The sequence below is a fragment of the Sciurus vulgaris genome (assembly GCF_902686455.1).
Source record: "Sciurus vulgaris genome assembly, chromosome: 3".
Classification (NCBI taxonomy): domain Eukaryota; kingdom Metazoa; phylum Chordata; class Mammalia; order Rodentia; family Sciuridae; genus Sciurus; species Sciurus vulgaris.
This window is the reverse complement of record NC_136463.1, coordinates 88,308,677-88,330,218: the sequence shown is the minus strand read 5'-3', so window position 1 is coordinate 88,330,218 and position 21,542 is coordinate 88,308,677. Positions and strand designations below refer to the sequence as shown.

General features: G+C 36.6%; 1 protein-coding gene across 12 annotated transcripts in view; it reads left to right on the top strand.

The window, feature by feature from the left end:
- Window positions 1-21,542, top strand: part of NCKAP5 (NCK associated protein 5) — a 1,127,143-nt gene that overhangs the window by 738,069 nt on the left and 367,532 nt on the right. The window lies entirely within an intron of this gene.

Genomic DNA, 21,542 nt, shown 5'->3' with positions numbered 1-21,542 from the left:
AGCTAGAACAGAGGTATTTGACTGTTATTACATATAGTTGTGTTAAGAACATCCATTACATGTTAACTCACCCAAATTGACCATCATCCTGAACCTCAAGAATGAACTTGAGTCCTTTTTGGCTTCAGTGGAAGTATTCCTAATATAATATGCTAGAAATTCTTTGTTCCCATTAGTCCCAGACTAAAGTTACTCTGAATTCCCTCCTCTTGCTCTTGTCTTTCTCTGGATCTGCTCCTTGGTAACATTCACAGAGTGCTGATGCCATAATTAACAAAGTGTCAGGCTCCCTGCTGAAACTCACTTCCACCTGCAGCATCCAACAGTGCCTTTTTTACAATTGATCAAACCTCTCACAGACACTTACACCACTCAGAAATAAGCAGTAATGTTTTGTTCACCAGTCAGTATGCCTATTCTTTCTACTATATATGTACATTCCATCAAATGGCATGATCTTGGTTTTGTAATCCTGGAAGCATGCAATGTGAATGCTATTGCTTCCAAAGAAATGAAGAAGAAAACACAAAGAGAGAAAATTATACTTGGAAGCCCAAACCTCCCCCTGCGTAAATATCAAATAAACATGGATCATATGCTGGGTGATTAATAGCATTATGTTTTAGATATCAGACAAAATTTAATCATGTTTAGAGATAAAGGCACAGAGAATCATTCTCTTTTATATAGGACAAATTTTCAAATAGTTACTCATTTTAAAACCTTCTTGCTACATCATACTCCAATTTCAAAGTCAATGGTAGGAATAAACTGAAGAAAATTGGATGGTAATAATGATGGTTAATTGAAAAGGGGAAGCTCATTTTCTTCATCCTTTTCTCCACTGTAGTAATTGGGCTAATTCAGTAGGCATTATCATTCTTTGCAAAACACCTAAAAGCACCAATATGTTAGACAAGTATGAGACTTTGTTATCTTTTCAGAGCCATCATCAGATCTCCTGGGGCATTTAATCAAAAGCATCATCACTCCAGGATGTTGTGCACTGGATCTCTTTGTGACATGGTATGTGGGACACATCTATTAAGTAGCTGTACCAAGCAATAAGAATGAGCTCCAAAATCCAAGGAAGCATGTCTTAAGATGTTCCATAATAAATTAACAAAACTGGTTTTCATGTAAAGTTGGTAGATAAGAGGAAAAGATTGAGAAAACAGATTTCTTAATGAGTACAAGCAAAGAAGCCACTCAGTTTTGCTACTATATTTCCAAATAGCATATAATGATAGAATGATTATGTAGTAAATCATGTTAATTACTTTCTTCCACAGCTGTTGTTTTCAATATGGGGAAATTATAATTGTTTAAAATAAGTGTATAACTTTCTTCCACATTTAGTGTACTAAATACAAGTAAATGAGGTTTCTAACATCTTTAAAAAAATGTTTTGCTCATCCTTAGTGAAAGATAAGTTAACTCTAAATTTTCAGAATTAAACAAAATGCCATAGTTTATGTTTGCTTTGTAAATTCTGCTAGTTATCGCATGATAAGTCCTCTTTTATAGCACAATGTGAGCTATAAATGAAACATTCCTTTGAATCCTTCTATTTTGATGCCTTGAGAAGGGGTAAAGATTGTAGATCCTATATGTGTGCATCTGTATGAAATTTATTTTTATGTGACTTGGTTCAAATATGTACAGTGAATGACAATGTTCATTAACTTCTCTTTTTGTGAGAAAATTTTAAGTGTCCTTAGAACTTCCTGTAAAAAACTCGTAATTTATGTGTAAAGTTAACTCCAAATATATATTGAAGAGTTACAAAGTACAAGCAATTCCTTTGGGTCATTAATATCTATATCGTATGTTTAGTTAGCCTTCATGCCTTTATGTAGTTTATAGTGATTTCAATTGGGAGTTGAGACATATGTTTGCCTCAAATATAAGACTCTCTATTGAATATATCACTTATAGCCAGTCCTGAATATAAGGAATACAGGGAAAGGAACTTTCTCTTTGTTTACTTAAAGGAAAAACAGAGAATGGAACAAGATAAAGAAGTTTAAATAAATTATAATAGGATAAATATACATACATATTAAAAAAAGACATTCTCTGGTCTAGGAGACAGTATGAAAATGTGATGGCAAGAGTCAAAATCAGAACACTGTACAGTCTGAATGGAGAAGGCAAGAACTGTTTTAGCACTTGAACTGTGCTAGCTGACTCTTATTCTATAAAAAAATTACAGTGATCCCTCCTTATCTGAGGTTTTGCTTACCATGGTTTCAGCTACATGAGATGAACACAAGTCTGTAATGGAATGTTCTATAAATAATTTTATACAATGTAATATATAATAACATTATAATTACTCTGTTTTATTGCTATGGTTTTTAATACCTTATTGTGCCTAATTTATAAATTAAACTTTATCAGAGACAGTTGAGTATAGGAAATTACATAGTTGTTGAGTTTGTTATTATCCAAAGTTTCAGGTATCCACAGAATGTCTTGGAACACATCCACTAAAGAAAAGGGAGGATGAGTATACCTCAAAACTTTACCTTAAAACAAAACACAGAATTATTGTGTGTCTGTTGTCCTGGAATCCTTGTGCAGCTTAGCTGCACCTTCTTTACGATTTCTCACAGGCCTTAATGAAAGTGTGAGTCTCACCTTGAGGCTCCATTGGGGAAGGACTGTCTTCCAGGATCTATTGCTTTTGATAGGATTTACTATTTTGCTGGATGTGGGCCAGTGGAAGCTCTCAGTTACTTGCTACCTAGACCTCTCCAGCATGGCAGTTTACTTCATGAAAACCAGCCACCAGAATAGAAATACAGTTTGCTAGTAAGAAGAAAGTCACACACTCTTCTATTTTTTTAAATTTTTATTCTGGTTAGTTATGAATGACAGTAGAAATCATTTTGATATTGTTATACAAGCTTGGAATATACTTATTCTAATTAGGATCTCAGTCTTGTGGATGTACATGATGGTGGGATTCACTGTGGTGAATTCATCTATGTATATAGGAAAGTTATGTCAGATTCATTCCACTGTCTAGAGAATTAATGCAATTCCTACTTAAAGTCCAATGTCATTTCTCATAGATATAGAAAAAGCAGTCATGAAATATTCAGAAAAATAAGAGACCAAGAATAGCAAAAACAATCCTTGGTGAGAAAACAAAGCATGAGGTATCACAATACCAGACCTTAAATTATACTACAGAGCTATAGTAACAAAAACAGCATGGTATTGACACAAAAACAGGCATGAAGACCAATGGAATAGAATAGAAGACACAGAGACAAACCCCCACAAATACAGTTACCTCATATTAGAAAAAGGTGCCTGAAACATACATTGTTGAAGATAGCTTCTTCAACAAATGGTGCTAGGAAAACTGAAAATTCATATGTAATAAAATAAAATTAAACCCCTATCTCTCACCCTGCACAAAACTCAAGACCTAAGTGTTAGACCATAAACCCTATACCTACAAGAAGAAAAGGCCCAACACTCCAACATGTCAGCTTAGGAACTGAATTCCTTAACAAGACTCCTAAAGCAACAGAAGTAAAACCAAAAATCAATAAGTTGGATGGTATCAAACTAAAACACTTCTTCACAGCAATGGAAACAATCAAAAGCATGAAGAGTCACACTTTTTTTTTTCTAATGTAATCACAGAAGTGACATCCCATCAAATTTTCTGAGTTCTTTGGTTTTGAAGCAAGATACTAGACCTAGCCTCTGTTTACAGAGAATATGAATCAGTTTTACATGAATATCAGGAGGTAATGATCATTGAGGAGGTTTTGGCAGTATTCATAACATTGTTCTTTTCCTTAAATAAATACCAGAATTTTCTCCATGAGTATCATGTGTATGTATTTATGCATATATATGTATAAGCCTCTCTATGCCTGTAGGTGCAACATTCATAGAGTTGTATTGGAAACTTTTTCATCATTATTTTAGATATAAACCTTCCAACAAATACTCACCTCTAGGAGAAATCTGACATAGATAAAGGAATGTCTTCTCTTTTCAGTCCTTGCTTTAGGGAACCCTTTGTTTACTTCTGGGCCTCCCTTGCCTCCAGGCTTTCTGCATCCAAATTCCTCTTGCAGATGTACAGATTTACTCTTTGCTGGAGAACCCAGTTTTCTAGGTATTGAACAGGCTCAAGTTTCTTTCCAATAAAATCTATGCATGTAGTGACCTGTTATTCCTTTAAGGGCAGTGCTTTCTGAAATGTTAAGACAAATAATATATTGAAACCATTTTCTCCAATCATGGTTAACTAATTTGTTTTCCCTAACATAAATAACAGGACCAGTGTCTGTATTGTCCATTGTACTTGAACTTGCTAAATGGAGATTTAGTGTACCCTCCCAGGTAGGTGGGGATCTTGGCATTTCTGTTATTACTGCAGGTAGAGAGCTGTTGGACTTTCCACCCCGGTGCAGCTGAGATGCTTCTCCATCCCTTGCTTCTCCATCCCTCAGCTCCACAGGCTCCTCCATTTCCCACCCTTGCATCCTTATGTGTGCTCCTCCCTGTCCTTGAACTGGTCACCCTCTCCTTGTAAGTTTGGTAGCTGCCTTTGTCTTTCCTGAACACACTCTAACTGCACCTTCTCCTGTGAGGAGGTCCCTGACCACTTTGGGCAAAACCTCTGTAGCTACCTTCTGTACAGCCTGTACCTTGTGCATCAGGAAATGGAGCTTGCTACATGGTGTTTATTTTGAACAAATTTTATTCTCCCAAGTTTTTAGACCTCAAATTACAGAATTATTTTAATAGGATAAAACATTTCAAAACAAAAATAACATTATTCTAGGTCCCAGCCAGCAAGTCTTCTTACAGTTCCTCTTGGGCGTGACTATGAAATGCCTTTCCCCCTGCTTTTCCTTTACCTTTGCTCATTCATGCTGTTCCCTTTGAGTTCTAGTGACTCCTGAAAATGTGTCTTTTATATGCATTTCTTTATTTCTCCTGTCTCATTTCCTGCCTCAATTTCTGTCCAGTGCACCCACCATATAGATAAAATGGCCCCTTGTCTCCAGCCAATACCACAGAACTCAGCTTCCACAAGTATCCTTTTTGTTAGGTAGTTTTTTTCTCTACAACTCTGTTTCTCATCTCTCCACAGGACAGAGTCCAAACTTTGTAACTTTTCACTGAATGTTTCCCATGCTGTGTTTCTTGGCAGCCCTCCTACCTTTAGGTGAACAAAGAGGAACTCATATGGTGTCTTCTTCTGTTGTCCCAGTGTCTGGGCAGCACTTCAGTGATTATCAGCTGGAAAGTAACATTTATTGAATCTTGTTTCATGAAAGACACATTTTATAGAAGGTGACACCTTATAGGTCCACTTTGTGGCTATGTAATGCTGACCATGAGCTGGTTTCTTTTTAAGATACAATTCCCATTGAGTTCCTGTAACCATGCTCTGTTGACCCTGGATGCCCACAAAAAGCAAACTGAAAAAGAGCCTTAGGGAGACTGTCTTTCAAGCTTCTTGCTAATTATTCTGAACCTCAGAGCAAGTTATAAAGACATTTAATTGAGCACTTAAGAAACAAGAGTACTTGCTGTGCACAGGTCTAGGTGATTTTAATCCTTTAAATCATTTAAACTCATGTCATATCATACCTCCTCTAAGCTGTGGTAAGGGATGCGGTCACTGAACATAGAAATTGGAAACTGAAGTGATAGATATGAAATCTAACAGAACCATTAAAATTGTAAATCATAGTCTTGAAGACAGAACTCTGTTCTGGTAACTCCACTTCAGTCTAGGGAGATTCCTTCTGTGTTACCACTCTTGAAAGTGTGTGTGGGGAGATGGGATGTACAGAGAAAGGGTGGGCAATGGAAAGGGAAAGAACTTGCCTTACAAAAAGTTCTGAGGCATGAATTAGGATACGTCAGTCTAGTGAGTCTGTAGTCTCTTTAAATGAAGATTTAAAGTGTTAGAAAATATTTTTCTTCAGAATCTGCAGGCAAGAATACTTTTCTTTGTTCATTACTAATCAAGCACCTTCAGCTATGTTTCCATTCAAAAAATGAAGGAGAATTACAGTGGTTTGAATAATGGTAATCATGGCATATTACTTATTTTGAAGTTTGAATAATTCACCTGAACTTAATTGCAAAGTGAAATACTGTATTTGTACATTGCCCTCTGGTTCTACATTAGGAATAGAAAAGTAAGGTATATTACACTTTTAAACCCACACCCTATGTTGGTTTTAGGAATTTCCATAATGGAATCTGTATACCAAGGGGTTTCCCAAAGAATACGAAATGCCAGAAGAATACATAAGTGCCTCAGAGGTGACCAGGATTAATTTAATGAGAAATGGTTGCCTTCAGAAAACATAAGAAGGGAAAAGAAAAATAACACGAATAGGTTTTGACAGGAGACATTAGCAGATGATTTTGTAGAGGTGTGATGGTATTGTCTTTGTACTTTGTTAATAAAAATTCTGCACACACTGTTCATATTATGTTTGTCAGGAAATGATCATATAAATAAAAATAGAAGATTGGTATAGAAAGGCTATAAATATTGAACATGTTTCACAATGCATATCAATCAGTTAACAATGGGGTAGTTTCCTTGCCCTTTACCATTATTCAATGCAAATTTTGAAATGTAGAAGACATTATAAATTTGTTATGTCTTTCAATTACACATTAAAAGGTGTTTTCATTTGAGTGGCAATCCATAAATATTGCATTGCCATATCTTCTAGTTTCCTGTCAAAATACATTTTCCCAGTTAGGCAAGCAGACGTCTGCTCTGTGAAGTTGATCACCTTTGCTGGAGCCATTAGCTCTCTTCTCTCAGTCATCCTCAGATATCCTTTGCTGAACCTTTTTGATACACTTTTTAAAAAGTAATAATAAAATCCTTCCTTACATGTAATGTCATTAGCAATATGTCCAGACTTGGAAAACCTCCTTTTCTGTCATTCCATTCATCTTGGAGAGCACTTAGACCACATTTTGTTCTATAGTATTGATATTATTTAATTAAGGATTCCAAAAAAAAACCAGTTTATTTGCATTATTTTATACTTAGAGAACATACCTAATCTCTTGGGGAGACTGCAAAATTCTATTTTACTACAGAAGATTCATAAAGATTTGTTTCCATCAAATTTTGGTGAAATGTGTCGTCTGTTAAGCTAACAATCTTTTGCTACCAAAACAGGTAGGATAGTTATTTTCATCAACCTTTTGTGCCCATGTATATTTACAACTTTCCAAAGTCTACTATGAATCAGCAGACTTGGCATGATGGAAACTTCTTACCTCTTACACACTGAGATCCTGGGCCTTGGGGTCTGCAGCATTGACCCGGCCTTTGGACAATAGCCCTCAATCTATTTGGTTTTGCTGGTCGATTTTAAGTCCCTCCGCTTTTACTTCCGTCTGCATATTCCTACATTCAAGTGAAAATTTTGCTTCCTTCCCTTTTCATTTCTTTCTCCTTCCTATTTTCTCTCTCTTTTCTCCCTTAATGTCCTTGCACAATATCAAATACTCATAGGGAACCTTCCAGGCTTTTGTGTTCCTGCTGCTGGTTGTCCTCTTCTCAAGGCTTTCCACTGGCTAATCTTCACTTACCTTGCTAGGCTTCACCCCAAACTTTCTGATTAGGAAAAATCTCTGAAAAGTACATTTCTTCCCCACTTCCAGGGTTCACCTTTCTTCCTTAAACACATTCCCATTCTCTTCTCTCATGTGACTTCTGGTGGGCTGTTTGTGCTGACACACTTATTCATGCATCACTAAGCAGTAGCAAGTTCCTTATGTGTAGCGACTGAGCCTTTTGTCTCAGTGTTCTTGGCATCCAGCAATGTTAGAACCCAGTAACTATGGATGGTTAGATGGATATTTGGATGGAAACAAAATGCCTGCTCCCTGCCCTGGGCAGGAAGCATGCTGGGCAACTGAGTGCCCTGGTGGAGCTTTATAGTTGAATTGGGAAATTTCAGCATGTGTACAGAGCTAAGAGAAACCAATATATTCTAAGTGCTCCTCAAAGGAGAAGAAAGATTAAAGGACTGTGCCATAGTACAACAAAGAAAGCCAAGTACTATGATCAAGGAACACTTTGTGGAAGAGATGACATTTGAGATATTCCTTCAGTTCTGCTGCTTCTTCATCCTTCTTCCTACCTGTATCAGGATGGTCCAAGAAATAAAGTATCCAAAAGTCCTCTGGAGCCAGACATGGTGCACACACCTGTAATCCCAGTGACTCAGGAGGCTGAGGCAGGAGGATCCCAAGTTCAAAGCCAGCCTCAACAACTTAGCAAGACCCTATCTCAAAATGAAAATAAAATCAAAGGGGCTGGGGATGTGGCTTAGTGATTATGTGCCCCTGGGTCCAATCCCCATTACCACCCCCCAGCTTCCCCAAAACAGGACCTCTGATGAGAAAAGAATGCTGTTTTTTAAATGTGATCAAAAGTGGCCACACTTGGATAATTTTTCCTTAAGTTGAAGTAGCTTTGTGTGACCTTAGGTAAGTTATTTGGCTACCTCAAGTTGTAGTTTCTTCATCTATCAAATGGTGATTACAATTGAGTTGTTATATGAAAAAGAGAGGGGCTTAAGGTGTAGTACTGTGATAGAGCACTTTCCTAGCACATGCAAGGCATGGGGTTTAATACACAGCATTGCAAAAAATCCAACCAATCAATGAACAAAGGGATAATCTATACAGTATTTGTACTATGTACTATATACTAAGTGCTCAATAATTATTAGCCATTAGTACTGCTGTTGTTTTCAAAATTCTTTACTGTAAAGCTTATGCATTCTTATGTATATTCATTTTATACATAAAACAAACTGCTATAAAATCACTATGCAACAAAAATCTATTTCAATATATTTATCAAGTTGACTATCACTTTTGTAAATCAGTGTGATCAAATATCACCAATCTCATGTGATTCAACTTAAAACAGGTTGAGTATCTCTTATTTGAAATGCTTAGGACCCAAAGTGTTTTAGACCTCAGGGTTTTCTGATGTGGGAGTATTTACATAGACTTTACTGTTTGGACATCCCTATGTCAAACACGTGAAATTTGAAATGCTCCCAAGTCCACACTTGGAACATCTGCTTTCAGCACATTTTGGATTTCAGATTTTATAATTAGAGATGCTCAATCCATATGTATTTATCCATCTAGAATTTTAGATCTTTCCTATAAATCAGAAAGTCTTGAAGTAGAAAAATTATACATGAGAAAGTTTATGATCTCATGAACCAGTAATTTCAAGTACTAGTCTCTATAAAACTGCCATTTGGCAAAGAAATTTGGACACTCTGCTGAAGTACATCATTGAATATTGAATACATAAGGTTTAAATTGTGTTAAGACCATAGCACACAAATCTCAGTAAGGTTAGCTCCAATTTGAATCACAAACATAATAAGTGAACTCAATCCACTCTTTCCTTTTTTTGTTTTCACAGCTTACTTAACCAAGAATTTAAGACAGTGTAGAGAATATAACTCAACTAAAATAAGGTGGCATGTATGTTGTGCCACTGGGTCTACCCACCTGTTTAAATGCAAAATCTGAGCGTGCAGTGAGCCATGTAGGTGAGGTTCAAAATGCTGTAGGAATCTGGATATGGGTATTTCTGACAATATTTGAACTGACTCAAGAATTGGAAGAATCAGTCAGGAAAAAGAAGAATCACATTTTAGGTTGAAAAACATTGAGTTCATCTGGAGCAAGAGACCAAGGGGCATATAGCAAAAATGAATTCCATGTAGCCATGGTTTACGGCAGATGGTATGTGAAGAGTAAAAGGGAAAATAAGGCCATAGGAATAAGAAAAGACAGAGTAGTGCCTTCTTATCTGCAGGGGATATGTTCTAAGAACCCCAGTGAAGACATGAAACTACAGATTGTTCAAACCCTATTTATGCTATGTCTTCTCCTATACATGCATGCCTACTGTAAGGCATACTTTATAAATTAGGCACAGGAAGAGATTTACAACAGTAGCTAGTAATAAAATAGAGCAATTTTTACATAAAAAATAAGAGTTACTTGAACACAAGAACTCTGATACTATGACAGTTGCTGACTGATAACCAAGACAACAGCTGTGGGTGGGTAGTGAACACAGTATAGATGTGCTAGATAAAGCGATGAGTCTTGTTATAGATAGCACAGCTTGAGTTTTGCATTTTAATATTTTTGTATTGCAGGTGACTGAACCATGGAAAGAAAAGCCATAGATAAGGGGTAAATACTGTATTTCAAATGCCTTGATACATGATTCAGTCTTATTCTGTGAGCAGGGAGGATGGGTGCATCCCCCTGCATTGTAAGGTTTCCTACAAAATGATTGAAATGATAATAATAATTGTTAAAGATAACTGACCTGCTGTTAGGTAAAGATGATGAAGTGGCTAACTACTTAGAACTAGTTAGAGAACTTATAGATGATAGGAAATAGAAAGAATGTTCAAAGAAAGAGAAGACTTGAAGTAGAAGCATTGGCAATTCTTGGGAACTGTGGGATTTTTGGAGGGGAAGGGGAAATAGTTGAAATGATATTCAGGTGCTTTATCTTGAGAGATTGGGGATGGTGCTATCAAACATGAAAATAGAGACCTGTCAATATACTTCCAATATATAGGGATTTCACTCAGGGACATTGGTGCCTGTGAAACAAAATGAGGAAGCCACCTCTGACTGTCAGGTTCAGGTTGAGCTGTGCTTACCAAAGTCAGAGAAACTGCAGGAATTGCTCTACCAGAGTCACAGCAGTCCTGAGATGGATGACTGGCAGAAGGGTGCAGAGTCTAACCAATGGTGTCCAAAACTGATATTGCCCACGTGCATGTGTTCCCTCCCATGGTTGCTATGGGAACATAGCATATGCCTCTTATGGGCCTCTAAAATGTTACATGTGCATCTCATTAGAGGACCTGAAAGTTGGTAATGCAGTCTGAGCAAATGCAATGCTCAGGCTTCCTGCTTCTGAACCACCATAGAGTGCCTAAGAGAGGATGGGAGTGATGTCCAGGGTCAGTAGACACTACTAGGCCCAATAGGGAAGACAAGGGAAGACAGAGCAGAGTCCAGGCAAGATGTGCTACCTGTTGACTTCAGATAAGCAGAGTGTGAGACTCTGGGAGGGCTCAAGTTGAGTATGTCCAGGAGGTGATTGGAATGATAGATGTGGGTTTGGAGATTTAGGTTCAGAAATCCGGAACAAAGGAGGTAGTAACTGAGGTTGAAGATGAAGACAGACAGCGTGAGCAGAGGGAGTATAGAAGGCAGAGGTCTTGGATATGAAGTATGGCTGTCTTTAAATGAAGGAAAAGGGAGATAGTAGTAGGGAACAGAGGGACATTGGAAAGGAAGTGGGGAAAACTGGAGAAGGAAATCATGAAAAGAAACAAACCTTTGGGGAAGGAGGGCCAGTCAGTGTAGGCAAATGCTATAGAAAGGATATTTAGATATGGTGACTTCAGGTCTGTGGTGATAAGAAACCACAGTAAGCATGATGATGAGGGTTAAAGTCAGATTGGAGTTAGTTTTTATTTTTTGTGTGGGAGAAAATGTGAAATACAAACACAAACTATTCTTTAGAACAAATAGTGGGGAAGAGAGAATAAAGAAAGAAATTTCTATGGGAGAGTAAAGACATAGGAAGACTAGGATAAAGTTGATATTAATTTGCTTATTATCTGATAAATGTTGCCAGTGGAGACAGAAATAAGCACGGAAAATTTAAATAGATAAATAAATAAATAAATAAATAAATAAATAAATAAATAAATAAATAAATAAATAAATAAAGTAGTATAAGAACAAAGTCCAGAAGAGACAGAAAGGATGGAACTAAGGGGGTCCAGCAGTAGCCATGAAGAAGTGGGCCCAGGGGCCTCCACATCTATATATTTTCTCAGTGACATTGCCACTGAGGTGATCATGAACATACTGAGTTTCCCTGGAGCATTTGGCATTGAGCAAGGATGACAATGTGTTTCATAGAGTGATAATCATGCATTCTATTCAAATTGAAAATCTGGAAATAAGCACCATCAGACACACTGCCAGTCATTGTGGATACCAATTCCCACTCTGTATTGAAGTCCTTCCTGCCTCCAGTAGCCATGCTTATTAGCTGCTGTGCAATAATGACAGCTTCTATTGCAGGCTATGGCTGCTGTCCATGTTCACCCTTAAGAACACTGACATTTGATTTATTCAACTTCACTAATCAATTTCTTGCTTTTAAAAAGCTGCAATATCATTTCAGAGTCCCTATTATAGCCTAACAAGATATAGATAATTAAGTCCTGTGGGACCCATGTTCTGACCAGTTAGTGAAGAATGAGCACTCTCCCTCAGCTTCACAGTCTAAGAAAAGTCTTTGCACTTTACTGTTAAAGCTGCTCTTCTTCCAACACAGTCCTTTGTTTGACAAAGCCAAGAGCAACAGGAAACAAGTGAAATATGCTAGTTATTGTTTGGTTTTAACTTTCATGTAGTATAGGTACCATTGCCTTTACCCATATTACAATATAAAGTCCCTTGGGTGGAAAGAAAGCAGAGGTCTGCCCAGTTTCTCAAGTTCATCTAGAGAGAGGGGAGAAAGGACTTATGATTCTTGGTCTGGAAATCCCAAGGTAGCACAGCTCTGGGATAGAAAGTAGTTAATGTTACATATATCTTTGTGTGGTGTCATGATTTCTAGCAGTATGATCAACATACTACATGATCACTCACCATTTCCATTTAAAAATCCTATCACTTGGTAACTTACTGTTTATCTGCACTCTCCCTTATTTTTTTCTTTTATACTATATCTGAGAATTCTTCTACTGCTTTTAAATATCAAAGAGAATTTTATTTTCAAAGTTAGTTTGAGTGTATAGATTTTTTTCTGCCCTTCCCCCCAAGTATCCTTGCTGCTTTCTTTATTGTGCCATTGACAATTTAAGAGTAAGTGGGCACTCTATTGGCCTAAAGTCACTGTATTTCCAACATATATTTCATCGGGAAGGAATGTACAATAAAAGTGCTGTATAAAAGCTTGTGCTCCACGGTAAAAAATACTTGAAGACAATTGACTTTTATTTAATGTCAACCTTGTGGTTGGGGAGTTCTGCAGTTATTGGTGCTAATTTTATCCTCACATTTCTTTTTTAGTAACAGATATTCTGATGTGGTTATTCTTTATTTCCTCATAGACACCCAAGGTCAAGAAGGACATATTCCAAAGACTATGGGGAAATCTGAGCATCTCAAAGTGTCAGCATCTCAAATATACAAGTTCATGAACCATAATGAGGTAGTTATGCATGTGTACTCATCTGGGGAGCATTACCTTAAGACCCCAGTTGACACTGTTTGAGATATAGTTAATAAACTCACATGAAACAGTGGGAATAGCTTCAATGTGTGCTCCCTGGTGGAAAGAGCCTTAAGTAGTTTAGCTAACAATGATCTATAAAGTTCTGCAATTGATTAAGTTTCCAATACATGTCTCAAACTAAAATGGACGGCTCTTACTTTCAATAGCATACAGATGACTTTGCACTCACTTAAAGAACATTTCTCATTAAGAAAACCCATAATAAGCAATTACAAATTTACAAACAAGGTTATTAATTATGATTGAAAAGTCCCTTTTTCGTCAAGTTAAATCCTACTCAGTTATCAAAACTTTGCCATATGCCTGTCCCTCCAGAATGCCTCTCATGACTTCCAGGCATATTTACCTCATGGCATCCTCTTTTTGGTGCTAATAACACTGTGGAGTAATGGTTTGCATCTTACAATTACCAGTTTTTCCTTATTCATGTTACTAGTTGTAGCCCTAAGCACATACTAGATGGTCAACAGATGATCACCAAATAACAAAATGAATAGAACATGAGTAAACAAACAAACAAGGGAATAATTATTTGTATTCTAGAAGGTATTATTTATAAGCTTCCCACCATTGGGATTAAAATTAGATTCATCTCAATGGACTCTTCTCTGCTTTTCAGTGTCAACTATACCTTAAATGAGGTAAACTGATACAAACCTTAGGGAAGTTCCATCCACTCAGGATAAACCAATACTCTACTGTGTAATGTGAATAATAAAAGAAGACCTAAGAGATACATAGGAGTCTAAGGAACATACAGAATAGTCATAAAACTAAGAGATCTATACAGGAAATTGTTCTTTTAATATTGAAGAGTGTTCAATAGTACATGGATTTAGGAGGACATGAGAATGGTTAGAAATTCTCATAGGTAATGTGCAAGACCATGCTTATTGAAAACGCAGATTCCTGACTTCTGCACCCAGAGATTGATCAGTAGGCATCAGGAGGACCTGGGAATCTGGACTCTTAATGGGAGACTTCAGTCATTTCCTGCAGAGGCCCAGAGAAGATATTGTTCAGTAGATGAAGGAGAAACTTGAGTGGGCCAGAGTTACCAGGAAAACATGAGTCTGAGGATGCTCAGTATTTGGATAGATAAGGAGGGAAGGCAAGGAATCTCATTTTTCTCATAGTTGCTGGCAGAATAATCTCTAACCAAATATCAGATGATTATGATGATTGGTAAAAAACATTCCTAGTGATAGTCTAGTATGATGCATCTTACTCTGATGACTCCTTTTTATGTTTTTCACCTAACATAGAGGCAGATTTTTAAATTGACTTCTTTTTCCCTAGCTTTCATTTTTTTTGTTACCATTTTTTTAATGTTCCTAAGTAAATACATTAGATAGAACAATATTTTCATTTCTTTTACAATCCTTTCATTTCAGTGAGTTAGGATTTGCAAAACATTTAATATTTTTAAAATTATTTTTTATTTTTTACAGACTACATTTTGATTCATTGTACACAAATGGGGTACATCATTTCATTTCTATGGTTGTACATGATGTAGATTCATACCATTCATGTAACCATACGTTTACATAGGGTAATGATGTCTTTCTCATTCCATGATATTTTTATACCCCCTCCCTCTCATTTTCTTCTACATAATCTAAAGTTCCTTCATTCTCTCACTCCCCACCCATCCACCCCCATTATATATCATCCTCCACTTATCAGGGAAAACATTCAGCCTTTAATTTTTTTGAGGATTGGCTTATTTCACTTAGCATGATATTCTCCAATTCCATTCATTTATTTGCTAATGCCATAATATTATTATTATTTATGGTTGAATAATATTCCATTGTGTGTATATATATATATCACAGTATCTTTATCCATTCATCTGTTGAAGGGCATCTAGGTTGTTTCCACAATCTAGCTATTGTGAACTGAGTGCTATAAACATTGATGTGGCTGTGCTACTGTAGTATGCAAATTTTAAGTCCTTTGGGTATAAACCAAGGAGTGGGATAACTGGGTCCAAAGGTAGGTCCATTCCAAGTTGTCTGAGAATTCTCCACACTGCTTTCCAGAGTGGTTGCTCTAATTTACAACTCTACCAGCAATGTAAAGGTGTACCTTTTCCCCCACATCCACGCCAACATCTATTATTGTTTGTGTTCTTGATAATAGCCATTCTAATTGGAGTAAGATGAAATCTTAGAGTTGTTTTAATTTGCATTTCTCTAATTACTAGAGATGTTGAACACTTTTTCATATATTTATTAATTGCCTGCATATCTTCTGTAAAAAGTGTCTGTCCAGTTCCTTGGCCCATTTATTGATTGGGTTCTTTGTATTTTTGGTGTAAAGTTTTGTAAGTTCTTTATAAATTTTGGAGATAAATACTTTATGTGAAATGCGTATGGAAAAGATTTTCTCCCACTCTTTAGGCTCTTTCTTCATGTTCTTGATTGTAATCCTTTGCTGAGAAAAAGCTTTTTAGTTTGAGTCCATCCCATTTATTGATTCTTGCTTTGATTTCTTGTGCTTTGGGTGACTTGTGGAGGAAGTCTGATCCTAAGCCAACATGATGAAGATTCGGGCCTACTTTGTCTTCTATTATGTCCAGGGTCTCTAGTCTAATTCCTAAGTCCTTGATCCATTTTGAGTTGAGTTTTGCGCAGGGTCAGAGATAGGGGTTTAATTTCATTTTACTGCATATGGATTTCCAGTTTTGTCAGCACCATTTGTTGAACAGGTTATCTTTTCTCCATTGTATGTTATTGGTTCCTTTGTCTAATATGAGGTGACTGTATTTATGTGGTTTTGTCTCTGTGTCTTCTATTCTGTATCATTGGTCTGCCTGTCTATTTTGATGCCAATACCATGCTGTTTTTATTACTATTGCTTTGTAGTATAGTTTAAGGTCTGGTATTATGATACCTCCTGCTTCATTCTTTATGCTCAGGATTGTTTGTCTATTTGAGGTAGGTCTCTTATTCTTCCAAATGAAGTCCATGATTGTTTTCTCTATGAGGAATGTCATTGGGATTTTATTTGGAATTGCATTGAATCTGTATAGTGCCTTTAGTAGAATGGCCATTTTGACAATGTTAATTCTGCCTATCCAAGAACATTGGAGATCTTTCCATCTTTTAAGATTTTCTTCAATTTCTTTCTTTAGTGTTCTGCAGTTTTCATTGTAGAGGTCTTTCACCCCTTTTGATAGTTTGATTCCCAAGTATTTCTTTTCTTTTTTTTTTTTTTTTTTTTTTTTTTTTTTTGAGGCTATTGTGAATGGAGTGGTTTTCCTAATTTCTCTTTCAGAGGATTCATAACTTATGAATAACCGTGGTTTGAATCCCCGGCCGCACAAATGAGAAGACAAAAAAACCCATAACTTATGAATCGAAATGCATTAGATTTAGGCATATTGATTTTATATCCTGCTACTTTGCTGAATTCATTTATTACTTCTAGAAGTTTTCTAGTATAGTTTTTTGGATCCTCTAAATATAGAATCAGGTCATCAGCAAATAGTGACAGCTTGAGTTCTTCTTTTCCTATTTGTATCTCTTTAATTTCTTTGGTCTGTCTAATTGCTCTGGCTAGTGTTTCAAGGAAAGTGTTGAATGGAAGTGATGAAAGAGGGCATCCCTGTCTTGTTCCAGTTTTTAGAGGGAATGCTTTCAGTTTTTCTCCATTAAGAATGATGTTGGCAGGCTAGGGAGATAGCTCAGGGCAGGAGATAGCTCAGTCGGTAGAATGCTTGCCTTGCATGCACAAGGCCCTGGGTTCGATCCTCAGCACCGCAAACAAAACAAAACAAAACAAAACAAAAAGAATGCTGTTGGCTGTGGGCTTAGCATTGATAGCCTTTACATGTTGAGGTATGTTCCTACTATTCCTATTTTTTCTAGTGTTTTAAGCATGAAGTGGTGCTGTATTTTATCAAAAGCTTTCTTCGCATCTATTAAAATAGTCACATGATTCTTAACTTTAAGTCTGTTGATGTGATCAATTGCATTCATTTATTTCCGGATGTTGAACCAACTTTGCATCCCTGGGATAAACCCCACTTGATCATGGTGCACTATCTTTTTAATATATTTTTGTATGCAATTTGCCAGTATTTTGTTAAGGATTTTTGCATCTATGTTCATCAGGGATATTGGTCTAAAGTTTTCTTTCTTTGATGAATCTTCATCTGGTTTCAGTATCAGAGTGATTCTAACTTCATAGACTGAATTTGGAAGGGTTCCCTCCTTTTGTATTCCCTGGAACACCTTGAGGAGTAATGGTATTAGTTCTTTAAAGGTCTCATAGATTTCGACTGAGACTCCATCCGGTTCTGAGCTTTTCTTGGTTGGTAGGCTTTTGATGTCTTCTTTTACCCTGTTAAATTTTGACAAGTTTTTATACTCCACAGTTTCTAAGTATCAGGCATGCCAATTAGTGCCAAATCTTGTGCTTGTGATATTTTAAACAATGAATAGTGGGTAAAGGATAGTGAAATGGTTAGGATTCCAATATCAACACCATCTAGCAACTACCTCTTCCATTGCTGAAAAAATTTGGAAAATTATTAGGTTTGTTTGCAAGTTTAGGCTGTTTTTCTATGTTTATAGATATTTGCTACGAAATAGGTTGCAACCATAACATGTCTATCAATCATCATACTGAAGAATTGATAGCCTATTCTACACAGATCAGACTTTGAAGGTGTGTTTGAAAATTCCCCAATGAGAGGTAACATATCTGTGGACAGTTCAGAGAGCTTAGAGAGATTGTGTAGGTTGGCAGTCAATTTGGCATGAATGAAAGAAGGATGACAATAAGTATTAAACAGGGCAGTAAGAAAAGAACCTGCACAGGAACAGATGAACTTCAACCAGGGGGAGCAAATAACACACAATGGAGAAAGGCCAGAGAGAGTGGCACTTCCTCGTCTCACTTGCACTTTGGCCCTGTGTCACCTAGAGGTAACTGTAGAGTCAAGGCTGAGTAGCCAATCACCATCACCGATTGCTAGTTTCTTGGATGCCTTAAATTCTGACCATGCAGACATGGAAGGCATTATATTAGCACAAGCGTCTGGTTTTTGTTTTTTGTTTTTTTCTCCTTGTAGGTTATTCAGGGAATTCAGTGTACCAGTTACGTTAACTGTTAGTTGAACCAAGTGATCAGTTCAAGCCAAAGGCTCTTAAACCAAAGTGTCAACTTTGACATGAGGCAGATAATATCTTAACAACATTCTCCAGTTTCTCTTTCTCTTCCATGATGTTGGTCTTATGCTGAGAAGATGGGGCAAGAGAAATACTTGAGTTATTTCCTTGACAAGAATATCTTAATATTTGTTATCCAACTGAGACAAGTTTGTAATGAAAGACTGCCATTAATAATTGTGCCACAAAAATAGACATGAACTGGACAGTCCTAGGAATTCAGGACACAGAATCACCCTACCTGTTGAAGAGAACTGACTGCTAAGGTGTGTTGACTTTGTGTCTGTAAGAAATTCAGTTGTTATTTTAAGTTACCAAGATGTTGGGGTTGTTGGCTACTCCAGCACAACCTAGCCTATTCTGACTAACATAATAGATTAGCAACCACACCAGTGATTGTCTGAAACTTGGAGATGGGTGCATTCCCCTTGTGCTTTCAAAAAAGGCAAAGAAGTTAGGTGCCTGCATAAAGGATTAACTTATTTGATTGCTGCTCCCAAGGAGCCAATTTTCTGCCTTTATTACCTAAGGACTAAAGGATAATTCTAAAGGCTTTAGACTCCTAAAGAGACTATTTTTAAAACCATAATAAAGCCAAGTAGAAGTTTTTACTGCATTTTACATTTTGTTACATTGCATCTTCATAACATTTTTCCAAGTTAAGTGGGACAAGCATGAGATAACCATTTTACAGATAATGAAACTGAGACTCATGAAATTTAAGTGATTTTTCCTGAGATACATAGCTGGTAAAAACATCTCCATTTGAACCCTATACCTATACCACTTTAGGGAGTCCAGAGGATTGAGATTACAGTAACTGACAAGAGTTGAGGCTGGGGGAGGATTTTGTAACACAACTTTTCTATGTTTGCTTTGGATTACCATATCTGCTTTCTTAATAGAAACCATTCTGAAATATTTCAGAGCAAACACACATCACCAAAACATGTGAATTAAATAGTGAGACCAGTGAAAATTGTATTATTGGCATCCATGATGCTACAGGGGCCACTTCTGAGAATTTTTAAAGCACTTCTTTCCCATGATTGTACCTTCTTGTCCAGAAAATTTAACAGTATAATTTGATCCCAAATATAACCAGTTAGATTTTCTTGCCCTTCTTCTGCACTTTCATCAAGTACATTAACAACAGAATAACACAAGCTATTAGAGTGTACATTTGAATATTATTCAGATCCAAGGTGACTGTTGGTTTGACCTCTATGAGCTTTAATGACTAAACACCTTGAAACTGTGCAAGAACAAAAAGCAAAAGAAAAAAGTTTTTAAGATATGTAAAATAAGAATTCAAAAATGAATTGTAGATAAGAATGCAGTCCAATTCTGTCATTCAATTCTTAGTTTTATCTGGGTCAAAATTCCAAACAGGGGTTGAAGCCAGATGGAAGAGAGGGTGGTCTGTTGGAGTATTCGAAGGAACGTGGCCCATCCAATGAGGAGCCAGTTACAACTGAGGAGAAAGACAAAACTCCTAGGAACAAAGTGAACCTCATTTTTAGTGCCTAAATTGCATTTCTAAATTCAAACTTTCAAAAGCGTGGCACATATTAAGAGAAGGAATCTTTGGTCGTCTAGTTCTCGTTCTGTTTTTCCTTGGGCAAGGTAAAATTATTAACTTTTCATTTTAAAATTAAAGAAAATAAGGCTCCAAGTGGTTATGTTAGTTTTCTAGAGCAGAACAAGCTCTAATTAAAATTTAATGCATATCTTCATGATATATTAAAATATTTTTATTTCTATGAAAAGTTGCCAATAAAATGTATGGAGGACCAGTAACAAATTGATTTCCTGTTACCTGCCTAGTTCTCCAACTTTTTAATAGGGAGTTATAAATATCCATCTTCAAATAATATATTCATATTAAAAGTATTCATTTTTGCAATTCAGTTTTCTTTTTGAGCAGTATCAGGCTCAGCATCAGAGTACTCAAGAAAATAAAATGCACAGAACTCAAGCTGGGTCTCTTTGTGGAATGTCACTATTTTTAAGAATTGTATGAGACACATTACAAGGGTAGGTTTGGAGTTGAGTGGATAAGTTTCTAAGACTGGCTTGAGAGACAATATTAGATTTATTAACGGTTTTGCATTAATAAAAGTTTATTAATAATTAGTAAATTAATTTAAAATCTAGCTGCATTTAGGGAAATAATTCATTTTTTAGACCTCTGGTGGTTTCTTGGGGTGTTCACACTGTTTGACCAGGATAGTTGAATCTTGGGAGGTGTGCTTCTCTTCTGTGACATTTACTTGCACACATGGGGTCCTCTCTGTTCTCCCTCTCTCGCTACCCAAAGAAGAATGCAACGCTACAAATACATGCATCCATAAATGTAATTTTGTATTCTGCACTCTTGAGCAGAACACTTGGGATTCACATGTTAACATTCAGGGGATTCCCTTCCACACTCCATGTAGAAAATGGGACGTGTTCTCTGAATGCATATCTTACTTCTTTGCCCTCTCTCCATCGATGCCTCTTCATGCAGTGAGCTCCCCTTGCAGGATCAGCACAAGTCTGCCTTGGAGGAAATTTATGACACTTTCTGCTCACATACAGATGGCCCTGGAGTGAATATGATGCAGTAATTCAAATTGGACTAGCACCTTTCGATCTGTTTATGAATGGTGTTGCATCCCCACGAGTGAATTAGAGCACTGTGGTTTCTGGGCAGTGGTATTATTCTTGCAAAATTTGTGCTGAATTAAAAATATATATCATCTAGGAAAGAAATAAGAAACCCTGGCCCTCCAATATTTATCCAGACTGAGTTTCAGTTCCACAGCAGTTTTCAGTTATCCTCACTATAGATTTACTGTTCCTAACTATTGCAGCGGGGATAAGCAGAGATTGTGTTAAGAATATCCGAGTCACAACTGACCTGAGGATTGCTCTTGCTTACGTGCTTAGAAGTGCTAGCT